Raw genomic sequence first — 18,722 nt, 5'->3', positions numbered from 1 at the left:
AGGAAGTGGGTCCCCTTCTAACCACTTTAAGTGCTGAGAAAGTGGGTCCCCTTCTCGTTTGTGCAGCTTGAGAAGAACCAGGATTCATTGCTTTTAAATGTTCAGCAAATTCGCCAGGGAGCCACTGGTCTTGTGAGGAGAGCTTGGTTGGAGATCTCTCCGTGCTTTCAGTGTCTCTTTTATTGGGGGAGGGGGGAGTTGGCAGAGTCACACCTGGTGGTGCCCAGGGGATACTTCCTGCTCAGTGCTTGGGGCTGTGCATCCCAGGGACTAAACCCACCAGACCATACAATAAAGGAACACCAAGGCATGAGCAGAGCAGCTAGAGAGTCAGAAATAGGCATGTGTGGAAAACGGAAAAGCCAGCTTGGCAGCGGGCGTGGGCTCACGTGCCTTCCAGAGCGAGGGCCGAGGGCCTGACTCTGTTGGGCAAACAGCGTCTTGGCTTTGGACTCAGCAGAAAGAATCCAATCCCGAGTTCCTGAAAAATGACTTTCAACCTTAAAATCCGTTCCAGAAAAACTGCGAGTTAACATCCCTGTTCCGACATCCTCGAATATTCATTCCTCCATGCTTTCTGGGGAACCGCAGGGCGGGCTGGAAGGAGAAGCACCTCAGAGAAGCGGCCCATCCTCGAGGAAGCCCGGGAGCCCTGAGGGGTCCGGCTGGAGCAGGAAGGAGCCGGCTCCCGGGCCGTCTGGGGCAGGAGAGGAGTTGGGAGCTCGGCAGGAGCCCAGCACAGCAGAGCTGGGGCCACGGACGGCCTCCAAAGGTGCTGCCTAAGAAGTCCAGAACATTCCCAGGGGTCCCTGGAAACAGCAAGTAGCAGGCCCCTGCGTGGGGCGAGCTAACAGCAGGAGCCGGCACGCCCATCCGTCGGTCAGAGGAGGGAGAGAAGAGCGGGCGTCTCAACCACGAGGGGCACCACAGGCCTCTCCCTGGACACTGGACACTGCCTGGACACAGGCCCACCGCAGCCAGCCGGCAGCAGCTCACGGGCTCAGACATGGCTGCAGCCCCGTGTTCTCGCTGCCGCAGCAGAGCAGGACACGGCCCACCCTGCACCAGGGGACAGCACCGCCTGGCCCACGTGCACCGGGGGGTCTCTGCACCACCACCCACAGGGCAGTGGCGAGCAGACACTGGCACCGCGGGCTCAACGGTGCCACACACTGCCAGCCCTGACGAGGCCCAGACTCGGGACCACAGTTGGTGTGGCCTGGACACGCCTTCCCGGGGCTGAGCTGGGACCTATGCCAGGGACTGTGTTGGGGGCCACAGTCTGGAGTGATCCCATCCAGGGCTGCACTGTCCAAGATGGAGCCGGGGCTGCTGACCAGGGCTCCAGTGACGGGACTGGTTCTGCCTGGGGTGGTTCTGGCCTGGGTGGTTCTGGCCAGTGGTTCTGGTCAGGGTGGTTCTGGCCAGTGGTTCTGGTCGGGGTGGTTCTGGCCAGTGGTTCTGGTCAGGATGGTTCTGGCCCGGGTGGTTCTGCCTGGGGTGGTTCTGGCCAGTGGTTCTGGCCGGGACCCTGCTGGTGGGGCTGGGTCCATTCCCCGAGTCCCCTGGAGAATTCCTCCAATCAGGGAGGGGGGTGGGTGCTGGTCCCTGGTGGGCTGCTTCACTTCCTAGAAGGTCACTCGCCTTAAACATTCACGTGGATAAAACCGACAGCCACCCTGATCTCCTGCTGTACACGGAGCAAGCTGGACACGGGCCATGGCCTCGGTGTGAGGCAACAAGGACAGATGTTCCGGAGAAGCAGAACACGGTTCCTTCGGGAGCAGGAAAGAGAACAGCACTGAACTCAGAGAGATGAGGCTCGGGAGAGCGTCCCTTCAGGAAACAGAAAGGAAGTGCCTCAGGAAGGAGCTTCCCTCTTGGCCTGGGCAGGTGTGTCCGGCTCACACCGAGGGCCAGAGTGAAGGGCGCACTGGCACGTGACTTCCCTGCAGGGAAGGCGCTCGGGACACGCCAGCACCAGCATTTTCTCCTCGGCAGCTACAGGGCCGGTGTGCTCGGCTCCTCCTGCCCAGATGCTCACGAACAAGAGAGGCCGGGCAGGCAGAGAGGAGGCCACTGCTGCACTGTGAGCCAGGCCTGCCGCCTGGAGAGACCAGGGAGAGTCAGGGGAGGGAACCAAGCTGAGAGCACCAGCAGGCTCGGTGCTCCATGGGGGGGGGAGGTGGAGAGGAGGAGGTGGAGGAGGAGGAGGAGGAGGAGGAGGAGGAGGAGAGCAGGAGATAGAAGAGGAGGAGGTGGTGGTAGAGGAAAAGGAGGAAGAGAAGGTGTAGCTGGAGGAAGAGAGGGCAGTGGGAGAGGAGGAGTACACAGGGGAGAAGCTCACAGCACAGGTCTGATCCCACCTCTGTGGGGTGTGGAGTTGCCACTGCGTTTTAGGAGTGGGAATCTGCTGAGGACTATGCGTGTCCTGGAAACGGTACGTCCAAGGTGCGAGAGAATGGTGTAGGCACCCTGCATTGGTCCCACAAACACTCACTGCTAGTGGGTTAAAGAGTCAATCCAAGACGTCCCGAGGAAGCCAGGAAAAGCTCCTCACACTCTTGGCAACTCAGGACTTGACACCCAAAGCAAAAACTACAAAAGAAGCCACAAAAGTAAAAATGAAGAGGCAGAAATGAATCGAAGGGAAAAGTTCTGCTCAGGATAGAAATGATTCACATCATGAAAACGCAGGGCACGGGAGAGGCCTGGAGAGAAACCACAGGGCTAAGGTCCTTGCCCTGCAAGGCTCAATTCCTGGCACTGCACGTGGCCGGAGCACTGACCAGAAGCAAGTCCTACAAAATAATCCAGAACAGATGAGGAACGCATAATTCTGTGAGTAAGAACCGCCCCCCAACTGCAGGGACAGAAGCAGACAGTCCACACGCACAGCAGGTGGCCACAGCCCCCCGCTGCCGCCCTGTACCCACCCAGAGATAAGAGACTCGTCTGGGGGTCCCGGGGAGCTGTCTGTGGTAGCCGCTCCCCGTCCCAGAACCCGTGGTCCCTGATGCGAGTCCAGAGGAGAAGAGACAGGGACAGGGGCGCAGGGTGCAGGACTGGCGAGTGTCTGCTTGGGAGCTGGCTTTGTTAAAAGCTGCGTTTTACTGAAAGACATGCGCACACTTTAGTAAGTGGACTCTTATCTGAATACGACACCTTAATGGGTGTGTGTGTCTTTAACTTAATTCTTGCAGTCATTGTAGTCTAAGTGACATATCTACATCCTGTTACCACTACGGCTTTGATGCACAATTACCAGCCTCATGACATCAAATTGCACAAGACCTCACCACTGTCACCTCAACATAGTTCTACTTTCAAGTAAAGTAAAAGTAAAGGCCCTCCCGTTGTTCGTCGATTTGCTCGAGCGGGCCCAGTAACGTCTCCATTGGAGACATTGTTTTACTGTGTCTGGCATATCGAGTACGTCACGGGGAGCTTGCCAGACTCTGCCGTGAGGGCGAGATACTCTCGGTAGCTTGCCGGGCTCTCTGAGAGGGGCGGAGGAATCGAACTCGGGTCGGCCATGTTGGCTGCGTGCAAGGCAAACGCCCTACCGCTGTGCTATTGCTCCTACTTTCAAAGTGTCTATTTTTATTAAGGTACTGTGATTTACAGATTGCTAATACTGGTTTCATGTCAAACTATCACTATTCAAAGATAACGTGATTATATACATTAAACACCCTAAAGACTCTATCAAAAAACTCTTAGAAACAATAAGTCAATACAACAAGGTTGCAGGTTACAGAATTAATAGACAAAAATCTGTCGCATTTCAGCATGCAAATAATGAACAAAGAAAAATTAAAACATTAAATTAAAAAATTAAAACAACCCTTTCAAAGACAGTTCAAAAAACTACCCAGGAACCAACTTAACAGAGGAAAGGAAAACTACAAACCACTGTTGAATATACAGAATAGCTCAGGACAACATTGGTCGTCCCTTCTCCTCCGCTACAAGGAGCTCAGGTTCACTGAGTGGCGGCTGTCACAGTGCTCCCAAGCACTCGCTTCCTCGGGATTCATCTCTACTTCTCCTTGGTGCTCTGCTTCCCCTCTCTGCGAGTCGCTCATTTCCGCTAATCAGATCCTGTGACTTACAGAGTCAGATTCTTCAGAGATCTCTGGAATTTGTGTTTGCAAGTGAAATACTGCTTTTCTCTTTCCCTTATGTCCTTTGCAGTTTACTTCAGAGCAATGTCTTTTTTGTAGAGATGCAGGAAGACAGTTGATGCTGTGCTTTTGAAATTGGGGAGTTAATTGACTCCAAGTAATATTTACTCCTGGGCATCGTCACATTTACTCAACTTAAGCCTCAGTTGCCCTTAGTTCCTGGCACCCCAAAAGGAGGGTCCTGATAGAGGGACTTGGATGGACCCAGGGGAAGCTGTGAGCTACACCGGCACCAGAAAGGGACAGGCCAAGCGCCATAAAACTTTTAAGCTCAGGGGCTGGAGTGATAGCACAGTGGGTAGGACGTTTGCCTTGCACGCAGCCGACCCGGGTTCGATTCCCAGCATCCCATATGGTCCCCTGAGCACCGCCAGGGGTAGTTCCTGAGTGCAGAGCCAGGAATGACCACTGTGCATTGCCAGGAGTAACCCCCCCAAAAAAACCTTTTAAGTTAAGAGCACGGTTATAGGCTCTTAATTCTGTCATGACCCAAGGAGAAGTGACTGGAAAAGGACCCTGCAGGGGTTAGGAAGGACTAATCTGGCCTGAGGACTGTGGTCTGGTATCTATTGTGAGGTGTCCCCAGGAGAGCCACCCTATAGGCTTATTATATCTCTTACTGTGTCCATACAAAATGACCAGGAAGATTATTAAGAAGTAAATATAAGGTGACTGTTTAAATGGACGCGGGCTAAGGAAAGGAGAAATGCGCCCCTGGGAGAAATTCCACCCTCAAGCAGGTCTAGCAGGATGAGATCTTCGTCAAGAGCTTCCCTGAAGGAAGGGCTCTCACCTACGTGTAATTGCTGCCCCCAACCCTCGGGGACTGTTCTCTGTTACGGTGATAAGGGACGTGGCAACGATGGGAGTAGAGGCAGAGTGAGACGAGCGTGAGAGACAGAAGGAGGCGGGAACGAGGGGAGGACAGACTGGCACGGGGCAGGCAGTGGGGTTGGAACAGGCGCACGGGGAGAATGGAGTCAAGGGCAGGACGGAGACGGACAAACGGCCACCGATCACCAACCAGCCTGGCGGCCCTGCTCCCTCCCTCATGCGTCTGAGGGGGCGGGGGAAGCACCTCACGGCCACCGAATGCACACGGCGAGCGCCCACAAACACACTTTGGTGAACACACAACCAGGGTCCCTGGGTGGGACCTGGGCCTGGGCCTGAACCACCAACTGGTGGGCCCTTAAAGGTAAGGACGGCATTCGGGGGACGGTGGGTGGGAAGTGGGTGGGACCTTGTGGGGCAGTGAGCTGGAGGGCCGCCCCCGCTAGGATGGGGCAGAAACAGCCGCGGGCCCCTTCGGTGTATCTCGAGCCAGACTGAGAGGGCCGGGCCGGTCATGGATCCGCTGCAACACTGCTCCCAAGGAACGGGAGACCCCCGGCCCGAGACCACTCCGGGCCTGCTTGAAAACTGCTTGCAAAACCAACCCGTGGTTCCTCCCGAAGTCAGGGTTTAGAGAAAAGCTAGGAACAATGTCTACACGGCATCTAAGGTGGGGACTCGGATCCCCTCCGAATCCTGGATTACACGGGAGATCATTAATCCCACGCTCCAGTCTCGGGAAAGTACGCTTGAGAGGGGAGGGACTATTAGAGATGAGATCGGAGACTGTTCTCAGGAACAGGGACTTAGCAAACAGGTCTTTCAGGAGACTGGAAGTGAGACGAAGAGAGTCCCTCTGCTGAGATGGCTTTGCCCTCCGCTCCTCCCTTCCCCAAGGCCCAAAGAAGGCCAGGACTGCCCCTGTGAAGACGCGCTCTCAGGCCCGGTTCTTCTCGTGATGTGGATTCAGCGTTTCCTGCCCCTGGCACCGAGCCAGCAAGACCCCCCCCCCTCCGTGTGAGCCCCTCCCCAGTGCTTCAGATGGAAGTGAGGTGGATGACGAGGCCCTGCCTCTTCTCAGACTCTGCGTCTGGGAGCGGCTCGGGAGGGAAGGCGTCCCACAGAGGCACAGGCCGCTCGGGACGTGCTCCCGGTAGAAGCTTACAGCTGAGACCTCGACTGTAAGTGGCCGATCCCACCCAGACCGCACGAGCTCCGTCTCTTTTCCCCATTCAGCTGGAGGAAGGTGCAGCCCCCATCTTATGGAGGGTTAAGGATGGACTCATTCAGCCACACTCACTCGGACCTACATCTCCGTACTGTAGGGAGCACCTTACAGGCTGGAGTAAAAGTGCTTATTGGGCAACCCAAGATTTCACGTGGTCACTAAGACGTGCTTAAGCCCTTCTCCGTACATGCAGTGGAGGATGTGACGATGTCACATTCAGTGACGAGGCCAAGGCAAAACTTCAGGGCCTCGGTCATTCTGGGAGAAAATTTTCAGAGTTTAAATTGAGTTATGGACAAACTTGCAGGCTATCGAATGTAGCCTGCCCACAGGGCAGAGTCTGGCAAACTCCCCGTGGCGTACCCAATATGCCAAATACCAGTAACAATGATGGGTCTCATTCTCCTAAAGAGCCGTGAATATAATCTCAGGGCTAGGATGAAAGAGACGTTACTGGGGCCTGCTCGAGGCAATCGATGATTAACAGGATGATGAAATGAAAAAAATGAAATGAGGGGCCGGAGAGATAGCACAGCAGGTAGGGTGTTTTGCCTTGCACGCAGCTGACCCGGGTTCAATTCCCAGCATCCCATATGGTCCCCTGAACACTCACTACTACTGAGTGTAGAGCCAGGAGTAACCCCTGTGCGTTGCCAGGTGTGACCCAAAAAGGAAAAAAAAATTGATTTATGAGATGTTAATAGGTGAAGGGAAGTGGTGCGACCCAAAAAAGCAAGTGGCCTTGCCTCGTGCCATTTTTGCTCATGTCCCGTGGGGCCGCCCTGTGGGCCTGGGAAAAGATTGAAGAAAGCTTTACAAGGATTGTTCAGGGTGCCTTGGAACCATACGTAGACTTCACAGGGAGTTTGACGGATGCTATTGAGAGGCAGGTTAAGTGTAAGGTGACTCAGCAAATTCTCTCGAAACAATTGGCCTTTGAAAATGCCAGTGAGGATTGCCAGGCTGCTCTGCACCCCATTAAGGAGAAGGAGGACTTAATGGGGTTCTTGAAGGCGTGTTGGAATGTCGGGCCTGTCAAACATCAGGCACGTGTCAGTGCTGTTGAGGCCCATGCGGTACAGAGGCAGGATCGGGTCAAGTGTTCCAATTGTGGGAAACCAGGCCACTTCCGGAAGGACTGCAGGGCACCCCTCACCCCTGCCACTGCGAGAACACCTGGACCTTGTCCACAATGCCATAAGGGAAACCACTGGATCAGGGACTGTCACTTCCGTTTTGACATAGCTGGTGACCCAAATTCGGAAAACTAGCAGGGGGCCAGCCCTAGGCCCCACAAAAACTGGTTTTTCCAAAAAACAAACAAACTGGATGTTCCTAGTTGCAGCCCTTCCCCCCAGCGTGGAGTCTCAGAGTTCCAGTCAGTAGATTCACTGCAAGGAGCCACAGCAGGAAGTGCCGCCTTGGACGTTGCCTGCCCTGATAGAGTTATTATAACTCCCACCCAGGGTCCCTACAGATTAAATTCTGGTGTTAGGGGACGAGATTTGAACCCCCAGGTAGGAAGGGAGTTTGCTCAAGTGAACCTTGCAAGCAGCACATCATGTTTTCATGGTTGTCTGGAGGATTCCCTGACAGTGAAGGGAAAGGCACCTCCGATCCCTGACTCTGTTCCTCATAGAGCATCTAGAAGCTCACCAACAAGCAGTTGAATTCAGGGAACAAGGAGCTATCCTGTGTACGGGATACGCGGAGCTGAGTTCTGCACCTAACGGGCATCAGGTTTTGAGCGAGGACAGACGTGAGGAACTTTGGAATCAAGGAGTCGTGTCTATTGGTGAATTTGCACTGGCAAACCGAGCAGAACTTTATGTAAAAGGGCTCAGCTACCCCGAGAGCCCTCAGTCAGGTCAGAGGTAGAGAAAGCCTTCTTTAGTTTCTAGTCTTGATTCCCAAGGCCATCTGTCAGGAACTCAGTCTAGACAACCGACTCTCGGGCTTTTTCTCGGAACCTGTGGTCATGTGTCAGTTCCAAGGAAGGTTATTCAAAGACCCAGGCTGGTAGTTTTATTTGGGGGGAAGTGAACTTCCACTTCTAGTTCACGAGATGCCACCTCTGGGAAAACGGCTTCAGGGCCAGTGGGTACATGGTTATTCTCCCACTCGGCCATTGCTGATGGACCCAGGAGGCACCGAGACCCTCATTCCTGGGTACTCACCCACTCAGCCGCTACAGACGCTGAGTCTGGTGAGGGACAGAGGCATTGCACTAAGACACTTCTGCTGGTGTGTGTGTGTGTGTGTGGTTCTGAGCAGTTGCTTCTGACATCAGGAAAGAGCTTCCAATGAAGGTTCCAATGAAGGCTGTAACTCTCCACATTAGCTCTTCACTCGCCCGAGTGCCAGGGCCTGCTAATATCATCTCAGACTCAGCTTATGTGGTTGGTCTCTTCCCTGGTATCATGATGGCTTCTCCGAATGCCCCCAATCCTATAGTTCAACAACTGCTTCAGCAGCTACACTCTTACAAGAGTGCTCTGAACCTGCTTTTATTACTCAGATCTCATTCTGGTCTTCCTGGACCTATGACTCGGGCACAATCATTGAAAAAAAAATGAGGTATGCCTCGGCTTGACTCCTTGTTCTTGACACTATTCTCTTTAACTTTTAAAAATTTACCCCAAGGAGAGCCCTACAGAGCAGCTGGAAGGCATTTCTCAGGAAGGTGCACAGGCTCAGGAAACCTAATTCTCCGATTTGGGTTAAAACTGACAAAGAATGGGTAGCAGGAAAAGTCCTCATTTGAGGAAAAGGCTATGCTCTTGTTTCAACAGATGATCACCCCACTGAGAAACTTTGGGTCCCATTGCGTCTCGTCAGGAGGTGAATTCATCTGCCCGATTTGGCCCTCAGATCGTCAGAGACCCCACAACCCTCCAAACTTCAGCCCCAGCCGTCACCAACCGATTTCCTCTGGAAGCCACGAGGAACTCAGGAGGAGCAGCGTCAGGACCTGCAGCAAGGCCCCGGCTCCCTGAGCATTCCACGAGGTCGTGTTAAGAACACTCCCCACACCCTTCTTTCACAGGCTGTGGATAGCGCCAAGCCAGGACCCCGTGTTTGGACTCACAATTCCTTCCTTTCACCCTCTCCTTGGAATTGACAGGTGCTCAGTTCCGAAGGAGGAAGGAATGACTTCTAACAGGAACGCCCTCTCAGCTCTCTCTAGGAGACCGATTGTATTGGAGCCCCCCGCCCCCGGCTCTTTCTCTGCCCCCACATGGAGATGTACCAAACCCAGTGCTCAGTCTCTGATAACTTACAAAAGTGTTTTTTCTCACACATAAGCTAGGTTGCACCTCTATGGCTGCCAGTGAACCTGACCAGAGAACGGCAGTGTTCCCTGCTGAATGACTCCTGACAGAAGTCGTGATGCTCCTGTTCCAGTGCTCCCTGAAGTTCACCGGATTCCTGCTAGCTGCTCCCCAGGAATCACTGTTGTGCCCACTACTGCTGCTGCTGCTGCTGCTGCAAGAACAACTCTTCAAAACCTTGATCCAGACACATGACTTCTTCAAAAGGTGACTAAATGATTCTCATCATCTCTGGACAATGCAGGAAAATTGGACACTTTAACAACAAGCTCTGCTCTGGGCTCAGGGGCGGGCTGAAGTTCTAGAACAACAAATGAGACTGTTTTGCGGTGGGAATTGTTCCTCTTTCTATTTTAATTTTTTTCATTTTTGTAAACAGGAGACTAGGACATCAGGAAATGGATAGTTCCTATTCATGAACTGGAAGAATCAATATCGTTAAAATGACCTCCCTCACGAGCCTGGCAAGCTCCCCGTGACGTATTCGAGATGCCAAACACAGTAACAACAAAGTCTCACGATGGAGACGTTACTGGGCCCGCTCGAGCAAATCGATGAACAACGGGAGGACAGTGACAGTGACAGTGACCTCCCTAACGAAAGCGTTCCCCGGATTCAGAGTATGAAAATTCTAATGATGTTCTTCAGAGACTTGGAACAAACTCTACTAAAGTTTGTGTAAAACCATAAAATCTCCTGATTGTGTAAAAAATTTTAAGGGGGTGGGGGAAACGGGAGGTACTGCTTTTCCCAACTTTGAATTGTACTATAAAGCCATAATTATCAAAACTGCACAGTACAAGAATAAAGATAGACCCACAGAACAGAACTGGTAGCCCTGAGCGAACCCCCCAGGTTTGTGGGCCGTTAATCTCAGACAAAAGAGCTACTACATGAAGTGGAACAAAGAAAGTCTCTTCAACAAATGGTGCTGGGAAAATGAGATAGAAAAAATGAAACTGGTGCCAAATCTCACCCCATTCACAAACGTTGGTTCAGAGTTGGGGCTGGCGAGATGGCACAGCAGGTCAGACGCTTGCCTGGCACATCCCACATGGTCCCCGAGCCACAGAGGCAAAACCAACAAAGCCCAACATCAACATAGGCTCAGTCCCTCTGGAAGACAGAGGAGACGGGAGGGAAGGGAGTCAAAGAGACATCTCGCCACACCTTGGGCCGACGGGGTCTGAACTGCAGGAAACAGGAGGAAGAGGAAGAGTGGAGGAAGGGGCACAGCTGAGCCCGTACCCCAGAGGAGAGCCTGGTGGGCTTTGGGCGAGCGGGAGAGGCAGCTCTCCCCCACCGGGGTCCAGGTTCTCATCGGTACTTGCTGTCTCCCCGCTGATGCTGGGTGACCCCTCCAAGGGGCTCGCACGTGGGGTGTGGGGTCAGTAGAGCCCCATGTCAGATGCCCTGAGACACCCACCTCAATACTTTGCTACTTTTTTCTGCTATAGTTCAGAACAGGGCCATGCTCTTTTCTTTTTCAATTTTTATTGAGTCACCATGAGACACAGTTACAACTTTGCTCATGGTCGGGTGTCAGTCACAGTGTTCCAACACCCGTCCCTCCGCCAGGGCACGTTTCCCAGCACCAGGTCCCCAGGTTCCCTCCTGCCCACACCCTCACCCCAGTGTGCCTCTATGCAGACACCCCCTCTCCCCCTCTCTCTCCCCCTCCCTCTCTCCTTCTCTCTCCCTCTCCCTCTCTCCTTCTTTCTCCCCCTCCCTCTATCCCTCTTTCTCCCCCTCTCTTCCCTCTCTCCCCCCTCCCTCTCCCTCCTTCTGGAACATGCTCATGTTTGCATGATCTTCTGCCTCGTGCAGAGTCATCTAACCCGCGCCACCTCTGTCCCCAGGAGGGAATGCGTCACCTCTGGACACCTCTGAGCCGCCACCAGAGAACGGTGACCCTGCAGAGACGGCGATGTGTCCTCCAAAGGGCCTCTGGGGCGCAGAGACCTGCTGTCCGTTCCTCTCGGGAGAACTGGAACCGTCTTTGCTCTCCTGCCAGGTCCCGGGCACGCACACAGCTACCAACTCCCAGTCAGCACGGTGCTGGGCACTTGCACGGGCATGGGGGGCGAAGGGGACTGCGCGTGCCCCTCGGGAGCTGCCTTGGGAGGAGCTCGGCTGCTCTCCACCGGGAGTGCCCCTGAAAGTGAGAAGGAAGAGTGCGCAAGAGAGTGCGTGTACTCCGAGTGGCTAAGGGCCCATGGGTGCCTGCAGGGGGCGTGGGCAGCACCAGCGTCGCCTGCTGAGCCCTCGGGAAGGGTGGCCGACCTCCCCGGGCAGCCCCCTGCCCAGTGCTCCTGTGCTGGTGTTCACAGGCCGGGGGGGGGGGCGGGGAGTGGCCCGTGGCCCTGTACCCTGCCCTCTATGGGTGGCTCCCAGAGACCTTGGCCTGGAACAGTATGGGCCTGAGGCGTGAGGTGTGGTTTCCTCACCCACCCTGCTGTGGGTGCTGGGCCGCAGGCTGTGGGTGCTGATGCTCCAGGCTGTGGTACTGACATCCCTGGCAATGGGTATTGAATTCCCAGGCTGTGGCATTGACACCCCCGGGCTGTGGTATTGATACCCCTGGGCTGTGGCATTGACACCCCCGGTGGTGGTATTGACACTCACAGTCTGTGGTATTGACACCCCCGGGCTGTGGCATTGATACCCCCGGGCTGTGGTGTTGACACTCCTGGGCTGTGGTCCGTGTACTCCTGATCACTCCTGCTCCTATGGGGGGACAAAGCCAGTGTCTGCTGAAGATCTAGCCTGAGTCCTCAGCATGTTCTACCCCAGGCCTCTTCAGCCGTCTCTGCTGGCAGAGCTCAGAAACCCCCACCCCGGACCGTGAGCTCTGACTGTTCCACCAGCTTGGATGTCACTTGCCTGGGCCGTGGCATGAGAGTCCCCCTGACTTGTCACCCAGCTACTGGCACCACCTGGTATGGGCTGCTGGCGGCTGTCCCGCACCCACACCCCCTTCTCCCCATGTGCCCACGCAGGAGCAGGTAACTGGGTGCACACCCACACCATGTCACAGCCGTGTCACGTCCCGCAGAACTACTCCGGGGCACGGCCATCCTCTTATCCTGCCTCGGCCACAGGGCAGACACGCGAGACACGGGTCCCCACGGCGACCCAGTGACTGTGTGTACTGGGTGTGTTAGCGGTGTGCGAGCCATGTGTACAGCCACCTCCACACAGCACACGCGGGGCACCAGGTTATGTCCACAGAGCACCTCCAGGTGCTCACAGCACACCACGCAGCACACCAGACCACACACGTGTGCACCACGCAGCACACCCGTCTCCACAGGCTGCTCATGGAGCAATGGGTCTCCTGTGCCCCTCAGGAGTGTGAGGCATTTAGCCTGGGCACTGTCTCCTCCTGGTCACCCCCGTGATCGTTTCTCTGTCACAGCCGTGGGATCACATCAGCGCCTTCGCTGGGGCGGCCCTGCAGTGCTATTGGTACTGGGCTCCCCGTGGACACAGGAATCTGGCATCACGCACGCTGGCCCCCGTGATGCGTGTGTGGCGGTCGGCTCAGCAGCCCTAAGCAAGGCTCCCCACTTCCTGTGCACCCCCTGGAGGCGGCCCCCACGTTCTGGGTATGCGGCTCTGCCCAACAGAGGTGCGTCTAAGCTTCCTTCCTCCCACAGCCGCTGTCCTCCATCAGTGGGCACAGACGCCATGGTTCTGGCAGAAGCACAGCCTGCCACCCCCGAGAGAGCCTGGGAAGTGCCCGGTGCAAGGGCCTGAGTGGACGCCAGCAGCCCCTCCAGCCACCCCGTCAGCCGTGTAGCCTCTCCTCTCTGCCCTGATTTTGTACAGAAATGCCCAATGATCACTAGCTCACAGGGGACAATCAATCCTATGTGCTTTGCAACTCGCTGCCTTGCCTGGTCCCTGTCAGTGGCAGAAAGTGCACACGAGCATTGGGCTCAGACCAGAAATCACTCAGTGCAGGGAACCGTGCGGCAGCAGGCCACAGAGCACGGGGAGCAGGTCCCCGGAGACTCCCAAGAGTCGCATCGGACCTGCACAGCAGGAAGGCAGCCAGGCCACCATCAGCCCCACACGTGACCCACAGGGCCATCACGAATTCCACACTAACCCCATGCGTGGACCATGTTATTCCTCAATTGGGCCACCATCAGTCCACATGTGTGCCCTGTTGATCCACATGACCCACTTAGTCCACGTGTTCCACCATCAATTCACACGTGCTTCACAGTAATCTACATCAATCCACACATGATCCACATTCACCCACAGTGGTACCATCATTAATCCCATGTGTGGTCCATGTCAATCCATGTGTGCACCACAGTAAGCCACATGTGTTCCACCATCGATCCACACGTGATCCACCATCAGTCCACATTTCCCGCCTTTCAGATGCATGTGATCCACATTAATCCACATAAGCACCACAACTAATCCCATGTGATCAACATTAATCTACATGTGCTCCTCACTAATTCACGCGTGTTCCACCACGAATCCACATGTGATCCTTTTTAATCCGCATTGACACCACATGTGATCCACACTGACCCATGTGTGTTCTAGCGTGGATCCGTGCGAGCCGCGCTAATCCTACTGACTGGGAGCCAGGTAGTGCCAGCCTCGGGCGCAGCGAGTGTGTGGGCACACCCTCCCTGCGTGCTCGTGCCCTTCTCCTGGGCGTCTGCGCCTCGTCCCGCACTGCTGCCCTGCGTGGACGCGAAGGCCACGAGACACGTCCTTCCCGCGGGGGTCTCCGTCCATCTGCTAAGCCAACGGCTCTCCCTCCGCCTCCTGTCCCGGCGAAGCACGTTCACCCGCAAGCTGCAGGATGCAGGGAGGAATGTGGCGCCTGCAGCCAGCTCCATCTCGGCCCTGCCTGAAGCCCCACCGTCTCGCCTTCGTCAAGTCCCCATATGAATCCAATTGGCGCATCTGCTCGCCAGCGAGCTGGAAGTCACCGAGGAGACGCTCCGGCTCCAGGAAGCCCCGGGGGAGGCCGGTCCCTGGGGCTCCTCCTGGCGGGATGCGGGAGAAGACTGTCTCTCGGCACCCGTGGGGCCACCCCGGGGCGGGTGCAGCCCTGAGGTCTGCTCTGGGTCTACGCGCGGGCGCAAAGGCACTGAGGCTGCGTCTGGGGCCAGAGGGGTCAGGCTGCCGTCCTTCCACAACACCCCCAAGTGCAGGGCCGGGTGGGGCACGTCCTGGGAGAGGGCCCCGTGCTGCCTGCACTCCCGGCACCTCCTCCACCCCAGGTCACAGCACGTGTCCCAGCCACCCAGCCTGTGGGGGACTTGGCCCCATCCTGAGTGGCCCCTGCCCAAGTGGTCATGGGAGCACACGCACAGACGCGTGCACATGCACACACACGCGCGGAAGCTGCCTAGGGGTCGGGCCTTGGACCTGGGAAAGGTCTGCAGGAAGACACGAGGAAGCTCGTGCATGACTCCACATGCTGGCCAAGAAGAGGAGGGTGCATGACCCCCAGGAGGGAGTGACCCTAGGAGGAGGTGACACCCAGGATGGGTGACACCCAGGATGGGTGACACCCAGGAGGGGTGACAGACAGGAGAGGTGACACCCAGGAGGGTGACAGACAGGAGGAGGAAGTGACGTCCAGGAGGGCTGACACCATAGCCGGGCCCTTTTGGACCAGAGGTTCGGAAGCTCCACGAGCGAGTCCTGGTCTGGACTCTGACAGGTTCTGAAGCCCTGGAGCTGAGGTTTGAGGGAGGACCCTCAGGGCCTGGAGGTGGGAGCCCACAGGCTGTCAGCCAGGTCCCACGCTGCGCCCCGGCCCTGAGTGACCTTCACCTCTAACAGTGCAGTCAGCAGTCTGAGGCTTAGAGTCGGACCTGGAAGCCTAGATGGAAAGGAGCTTAAAAGGGCCCCGGGCGAGGTGGCGGCGAGGTGGAGAGGCCTCCAGGGCCCGGCGGCCACGCCGGGTCCAGGCCCACACCCGAGCACTCTCCGCCCCAGCTGGACACCGACTGCCAGGAGGGGCCTGCGTCCCGTGAGCTGCTCAGGAGACCTCCGGTGATAAACTGGATGAGATCTGTCGTAACAGCTGCACTGTGCGTTTGCCTTGTTTGGGGGCCGCACTGGGCAGTGCTCTGGACTCAGGGGACGTGTCCAGCAGTGCTTAGGGACCATGCGGTGCCAGAGATGCAATCCAACCTCCTGCCTGCAAGCTATCTCCAGCCCACTGGGCATCTCTCCAGCCCTTACGGCACGGGGTGCAAGTTCAGGCTTGTTAGAAGAATTGAAAAGTTTAAAAAACAAAGTTTGTCAAGTTAAAACATGGCAGTGCACTGAGGAGAACAACTGTAGACAAAACGAGAAGGTAGCACGAGTGGCTAGTGTCCAGACGCTGGACAGCCGCGGCGGGTGTGTGCAGACCCTCAGCCTCACAGGCCCGGCAGAGCCACTGCTATCCACACCGTGCTTCCTGTCCCTCTCTTGCCCAGTCCTGCAGGGACACAGATGCCCGATCACCAGAGTCCACAGCAACCAACATGGTGGGCCACAGCACGAGGGACAGGACAGTCCCCAGAGCACAGGACAAGGCAGCCACAGGGTACAGGAGACAACAGTCCTCAGAGTAAGGACAGTCCCAGGGCACAGGACAGTCCCCAGAGTGCAGGACAGTTCCCAGGGCACAGGACAGTCCCCAGAGCATGGGACAGCCCCCAGAGCAGAAGACAGTCCCCAGAGCACAAGACAGTCCCCAGAGCGCAGGACAGTTCCCAGAGTGCAGGACAGTCCCCAGAGTGTGGGACAGTCCCCAGGGCACAGGACAGTCCCCAGAGCACGGGACAGTCCCCAGGGCACAGGACAGTCCCCAGAGCACAAGACAGTCCCCCGTGCACAGGACAGTCCCCAGAGCGCAGGACAGTTCCCAGGGCACAGGACAGTCCCCAGAGCATGGGACAGCCCCCAGAGCGCAGGACAGTTCCCAGAGTGCAGGACAGTCCCCAGAGTGTGGGACAGTCCCCAGGGCACAGGACAGTCCCCAGAGCACAAGACAGTCCCCCGTGCACAGGACAGTACCCAGAGTGCAGGACAGTCCCCAGAGCGTGGGACAGTCCCCAGAGCATGGGACAGTCCCTAGGGCATAGGACAGTTCCCAGAGCGCGGAACAGTCCCAGAGCACAAGACAGTCCCCAGAGCACAAGACAGTCCCCCGTGCACAGGACAGTACCCAGAGTGCAGGACAGTCCCCAGAGCATGGGACAGTCCCCAGAGCATGGGACAGTCCCCAGAGCGTGGGACAGTCCCAGAGCACAGGACAGTCCCCAGGGCACAGGACAATCCCCAGAGCATGGGACAGTCCCTAGGGCATAGGACAGTCCCCAGAGCGCGGAACAGTCCCAGAGCACAAGACAGTCCCCAGAGCGCAGGACAGTCCCTGAAGTGCAGGACAGTCCCCAGAGCGCGGGACAGTCCCCAGAGTACAGGACAGTCCCCAGAGTAAGGGAGAATACTGCAGTATGAACTAGTACTCAGAGTATAAGACAGTGCCCAGTGTACAGGACAGCTAGTCACCAAGCATGGGACAGTCCTCAGAGTATAGGCCAATACCCAGAATACAGGACAATCACCAGAGTATAAAATCACTCTCAGTATGGGATCATCACCAAAGCATGGGACAATCACCAGAGTATGGGACCGTCCCCAGAGTATGAAACAGTACTCAGACTATGGGACAGTCCCCAAAGTTCGGGACAGTCCCCAGAGCTCGGGACAGCCCCCGGACTATGGGACAGTCCCCAGAGCTCAGGACAGCCACCAGAGTGCAGGATAGTCCCCAGGCATGGGACAGTCCTCAGTGTGCAGGACACGACAGCCCTCAGAGTGCAGGACAGGACTGTGGGGGACCGCGGTGGCTGATGAGCGTGCTCTATGAACACAGTGATCCAATCTCCAACTGCCCCTTAGTCCAGGCTGCACAGGGCCCCACAGGCCAGTGGCGGGAAGTGACCACCGAGTGACCAGGGGAAAGGGGTCCCGAGGACCCTGGACTTCTGATTTCCACATGGGAAGGTCCTGAGGGAGCCAGGACACGCCGGCCCCGGCCAGGGGTCAGGAAGTCTCCCAGTGCACGGCCACGCCCTTCACAGAGGAGCAAGCGTGGCAGGAAGCAGCAGTGTCCAGGGCTGTCCGGGGCCCACTCACACCTCTGCACACGCAGAGCAGACCTGGGGGGGAAGGGCGGCGCTCGGAGAACGGGACGCCTTCCACCCATCACAGGGCACACGGGTTCCAAGTCGGGCCAGAGACGGCAAACAGGGTTCCCCAGAAAGCAGCGTGAGGAGCCTGGAGAGAGAACACAGCCAGGGGGTCCCTTTCCTCGCAGGCATGCAGCACGGGTTCAATCCCTGGTGCCCGAGCCCTACCAGGAGGGATTCCTGAGCTCAGCCTCCAAACCCTCAGCCTCCGAGACCTCAGCGCCTGCGGCTCAGCCCCAAACCAAACCAAAACAAAAGTTGTATGAAAACTTGGCAGGCGGGCAGGCCCGGTGGTGCCCAGGCTGGAGAGGCGGGCGGGGTTAGCTGGGTCAGTGCCTGCCCGCCGGCAGGAAGCTTAGGTGTGAGCCTCCCAGTCTGGGGAAGGAGCCCGGCCGCAGGGCTCAGGTGGACTGATGGGTGAAGCCCACCTGCCCCGCCAGGACTGGACCCCGCCCCCAGCACATCTGGGGGGACGCTTTGCTCTGGGCCCACCGCAGGACCGAGGATCTCCTGGACATCTGCCCCAGCAGAGGCACCTCCGGAGGTCACGTGCGCGCAGCCTCTATCTGGGGATCAATCACTGAGCCCGGCCGCCCACCGCCGGGACCCGCAGCGGCAGAGCTGGTCGGGCGAGCTGGGCGCCCCACCCCGCCTGCCCGCCCTGCCCGGGTGGCAGGAAGACAGCCAGGACGCCGCTCCTGCTCCCTGAACATCCTTCTGCGCACTCCTCTCCCCGGTCCACCCCTCCGAGCCCCTGGGCTCCACCTCGGGCCAGGGACCCCGAGGCCTCCCGCCCTCCGCCCGCGCTCCCGCCCCCGGGAAGCCCCCCGGGCGGGCGCCGCTGCCCGCGTTTCGCCAAGGGCCGGGGAGGAGACGCCCCGCGCGCGGGTGCGCGGGCAGCCCCGCG

This window comes from Sorex fumeus, unplaced genomic scaffold (genome assembly GCF_029834395.1).
Source record: "Sorex fumeus unplaced genomic scaffold, SorFum_2.1 ptg000072l, whole genome shotgun sequence".
In the NCBI taxonomy this organism is placed as follows: Eukaryota; Metazoa; Chordata; class Mammalia; order Eulipotyphla; family Soricidae; genus Sorex; species Sorex fumeus.
The sequence above is the reverse complement of the archived record's forward strand: the minus strand, read 5'-3'. Positions refer to the sequence as shown.